Source organism: Carassius auratus, chromosome 16 (genome assembly GCF_003368295.1).
Source record: "Carassius auratus strain Wakin chromosome 16, ASM336829v1, whole genome shotgun sequence".
In the NCBI taxonomy this organism is placed as follows: Eukaryota; Metazoa; Chordata; class Actinopteri; order Cypriniformes; family Cyprinidae; genus Carassius; species Carassius auratus.
Window position 1 is genome coordinate 21,418,954 of NC_039258.1, and position 5,033 is coordinate 21,423,986.

Here is a 5,033-nt window from a genome sequence, read left to right on the forward strand (position 1 = left end):
TGCGTCCGCTGTGAGACCCAATACTCACTGGACGGAAGAGAAAACGTAAGTGTTCTACCGGGAAAGTTCTCACTGCGTCCGCTGTGAGACCAAATGCTCGCTGGACAGAAAGAGAAAACAGGAAAGAGGAAAATGAGAGCTTGACCGGGAGATTTTCTCACACTGCGTCCGTTGTGAGACCCAATGCTCGCTGGACGAAAGAGAAAACGTAAGTGCTCTACCGGGAAAGTTCTCGCTGCGTCCGCTGTGAGACCAAATGCTCGCTGGACAGAAAGAGAAAACAGGAAAGAGGGAAATGAGAGCTTGACCGGGAGATTTTCTCACACTGCGTCCGCTGTGAGACCCAATGCTCGCTGGACGAAAGAGAAAACGTAAGTGCTCTACCGGGAAAGTTCTCGCTGAGTCTGCTGTGAGACCAAATGCTCGCTGGACAGAAAGAGAAAACAGGAAAAAGAGATAATGAGAGCTTGACCGGGAGATTTTCTCACACTGCGTCCGCTGTGAGACCCAATACTCACTGGACGGAAGAGAAAAGGTAAGTGCTCTACCGGGAAAGTTCTCACTGCGTCCGCTGTGAGACCAAATGCTCACTGGACAGAAAGAGAAAATGGGAAATAGGGAAATGAAAGCTTGACCGGGAGATTTCTCACACTGTGTCCACTGAGAGACCCAATGCTCACTGGACAAAAGAGAAAACGTAAGAGCTCTACTAGAACAGTTCTCGCTGCAAGACCAAATGCGGGAGATGCAGACAAGGCTCATGCAGGAGTGGACACTGTTGCGGCAGCGGGGAGATACAAAAAAGGCTCCTGCGGGAGCAGACACTGCTGCGGCAGTGGGGAGATCTGTGGCAGTGAGGAGGTACGGAAAAAGCTCCTGCGTGAGCAGATACTGCAGTGAGGAGGTACAGGAAAGGTTCCTGCGGGAGCAGACACTGCTGCGGCAGTGGGGAGATATGGGAAAGGCTCCTGCGGGAGCTGCGGCAGTGAGGAGGTACAGGAAAGGCTACTTGCTTTTGGCTGCTGTAGATATTGGCTGCGGGAAGAGTAAAAAGGGTTAGTAACATTTGATGGGGCAAGCAAAAAATGAATGGGTAGCCTACTGTGTTACCAGCTTAGCAATTGGTTGCCTGATTTGACAATTCCTCAAGCATTGTCCACATTATTATGTTACTGTTGGAAAAGCATATTTTCCTCTCATTTGGCCTCCGGGCTCTTAGGCGGTCTCCCGGGCGGATACGTTTGGAAGGCTGTTTTCACATTGTTGTATGGACTGTGGAAAAAAGGGTTTTGGAAACGATGAAGCATGTTTAGTCTTGCAAGACATTGTACCCGAGGACATGATTATAGCAGTAACGTACCAGTCACCCCCCATTTTGCATGGAGACAGAAATTACCTACCCAAAATAAAAATGTTTCTGCTCATGATTCTTTCTGACTAGATACATTATCGACGTTTGTCCATGAGCTGACACTTCAACGTTTTACCGTTCAGGAATAGGAATCGTATTCCTGATAGAATTTACTAAATAACTGTCACTGAAAATATGTTTTATCGAAATATTGGTCAAATATTGAAGCCAGAGTCTTTAGACTTTCAATTGATGCACGGTTTATCCATATCAAGTCAGAGTGAAGTTTAACGTGCTGTGGAAGTGAAACAATAATAAACTGGGGCCGTCGGCGATGCTTGCAAGCGAATGGGTTAATAGCAGTTATGTGCTATTCGCTTCTAAGTGGTTTCTAAAGATATTTACTTGCCTGTTTTTCATATTACGGTCCTGAAAAGGCAACATTAATTTTACTCCCACTTGCTGTCCTGTGTCAAAACACGAGGGCAGATGCGTTTTACATGAATTTTGAGTGATCACTAAATAAGTCCCTAAATAATTTGGTCCTGCCAGAAAAATTGCATGGAGATTTTTTTTTTTTTTTTTTTTTTTTTTTTTAACTTATCATGGAACATTATTGTATCATTTCAGTGAGGTTTAAACGTGCTCGGTAAGGCAAATGTAATGTCTTGGACATTTCAGTGTGGATGGAGACTGGAAATAATGCCTTTGTTCGTGGTTAAATATGGCATTATCATCTGACGGATCTACGTTTGTATCTGTAGTCCAAATCTATGCGCACTCCACACTCCAGATCAGCAGGTGGCGGTAATGCATCTTTACGCTGGTTTGCCAAACCACCACAAAACACTAGTAGAAGATGGAACTGCGTCATGACGTCATTTAACAAACTTTCGCCGCGAACCTACTTTTAGATGCAACATTTTGGATGCCAACTGCCGTAAAATCCAATGAACCAGCTTTTAGAGTTTTCGCCTGAAAATGTGTTGGTTAACATCGCGCGGTCAAACTGCAACTCGGCCGGAACGCCGGTGTGAAAGGCTGAGTCGCGACGGGAAGTGAGAGCCTTGTTGCCGTGAGAACTTAGGTGCGGCCCAGGCTGGTTGGATTCCAGCTCGAGGAGAGCTCGGTCTCGGGCGGCATGATCATTGTGTCGAGCGAGCGAGCTCGGAGCTTGCACGGTCTATTGGCCACGACTTGTGGCTTGACGAGGAGAGCAGCTGTCGCGATGACGCTTAATGCTGCTCAATGGTCGTGTTTGACTGGGTAGGAAAGATCGCGGGTCCGGCAAAAGCAGCAGGTCTTATAAATCCCCGGTGAAGCTCTCTTCGTTGGTACGAAAAATGGGTCCGTGGTAAGGTGACAGACGAAGCGAACCGGCATGCTGATAAACCGTCAATAGAGACAGGTAGGCTGATTCAGCTGTATTTATACCCTAAGGTTGATTATCTTGAGTGGTTCCACCTGTGCTAATTAGGTTAAGTATCTGACGTGCTTCTCCCGAACCTTGTTATGAAACTACATTTGTTACCTGGACCGGTTCTAGGCCCTTCCTTGATTGGAGTTCTTCTTTGGTTTAGAGAGCATCAAGTTGTTATAAGTGGAGACATTAGATCAATGTTCCATCAAGTTTGTCTCCTGGCTTCTCATTCTTCTTTGCTACGCTTCTTGTGGCGAAATATGAGAAGAAATGATCCAGTCGATGTCTATGAATGGCAGGTTTTGCCTTTTGGTGCTACATGTAGTCCCTGTGGTGCCATATATGCTCTCCAGAAATGTGTTCAAAACCTTCCTGTCGAATTTCAAGATGTGCAGTCTTCAGTCTTGCATTCCTTTTATGTGGATAATTGTCTACAAAGTTTTCCAACTACTAAAGAGGCCAAGGAGATGATTATGAAATTGCCTTCTTCCTTGGCTGAAGGAGGTTTTGAGATTTGGCAGTGGGCCAGTAACCATGTCTCTGTGACTGACCACTTACCAGCCGAAGCTTGTTCAGTAGATACTGACCTGTGGTTAAGTCATGACTGCACAGATCCATGAGGAAACTCTTGGACTAAGTCGGCATTGCTTGCAGGATACTTTGAGCTACAAGCACCGTCTAGTGGAGTAAACTGTCCTAACATCGGGTACTTGCTCATCAGTACGACCATCTGGGTTTTATTATTCCATTCACGACACATGCTAAAATTCTTCTGCAACAATTATAGATGAAACCTCATAGAGGATGGGATAATCCAGATATCCCAGAGGGGATCAAGGCAGCTTGGAAGGCATGGGAAGGAGAGTTGCCAGAATTGATCAAGCTCCAAGTACCTTGATGGTATGGTCCAAGAACAAACTAGGATGATCCAGTCATTAAAGAGCTTCACATATTCTGTGACGCATCTGAAAAGGCCTATGGTTCAGTTGCCTATTTGTGTCTGGTAAATCTTTGTGTCCTCATTTGGAACTATATGCTGCTCTGATCGGGGCTCAGCTGGTGAACTTGTTGCAAAAGGAACTCACCTTGGATGTTGAAAGACACTTTGGTCTGATTCCACAACTCTGCTGACCTGGATCCAGTCTTAATCATGTCGGTACAAGATCTTCGTGGCAAATCGCATTACTTAGATTCTTGAGTATACTAGACCGGTTCAGTGGAGATATGTTGACACTTTAAATAATCCAGCAGATGACATCACTCGAGGGAAGAGACTTAGTTCTTGGTTTCAGGGACCTTCCTTCCTATATTTGCCCTATCAGCAACGGCCAAACTCTCCAGTCCTAAGAACAGAGGAGGTTGGGACAGAGCTGAGAAAACCTTTGCTTTGTGGACTTAATCAAGCCTCAGTAAAGTATCTAAAGTATGATGCAACTCAATTAAATACCTGGTCAGAGTTGATTGCAGCAACTGTTGAGAACCTCTCTTTGGACTTAAGAGCTGAAACTAAACCTTCTCAAACACAAGCAAAATTATGTATTTTGCGTCAAGCCGATGGAAGATTTCCCTGAGGAATATAAACTGCTTAAATGTGGTCATGGAGTTCCCTCACACAGCCGTTTAGTTGGTTTGGCACCAGAGTATGACCCCGTTACAGAGCTGATAAGAGTGGGTGGACGGCTTCGTCAGAGTGAGGATTTGGATCTTGAAGCTATTAATCCAATTGTTTTAGATCCTGAGAATCATGTTACCAAACTTTTGGTTGCTGATTATGACTCCACTCTGTGCCATCCAGTACCACAAAGAGTTTTTGCTCAGCTTCGTCAGAAATACTGGGTTCTTAGAGGGCAACCGTTAATAAAGAAGATCCAGAGATCATGTATTGAATGTAGGAAGTGGAAAGGTGTGCCTTCAGTTCCTAGAATGGCCGATCTACCAGTTTCCAGCCTTCGCCTGTATAAGTCCTCCTTTTGGTCGACGGGTATAGATTGTTTTGGACCTTTAACCATCAAAGTAGGTCGCTGACAGGAGACAATGCCTCTCTATCCAGATGTGTTGGATACATTTTCTAGAACTTTTTTTTTAGTTTTGTGTAAGAGGATGCATGTTACTTTGCTATGTCCCATGCACTGCTCATTAAATTTGATTTATAGTTGAATTTTGTCAAATCATAAAATTAAAAAAAATCCAATTAATATTTTGTTAAATAAGAGATTACTTAATTTGAGTGTATTGATAATTTTGTAATAAAAACTATTTAAT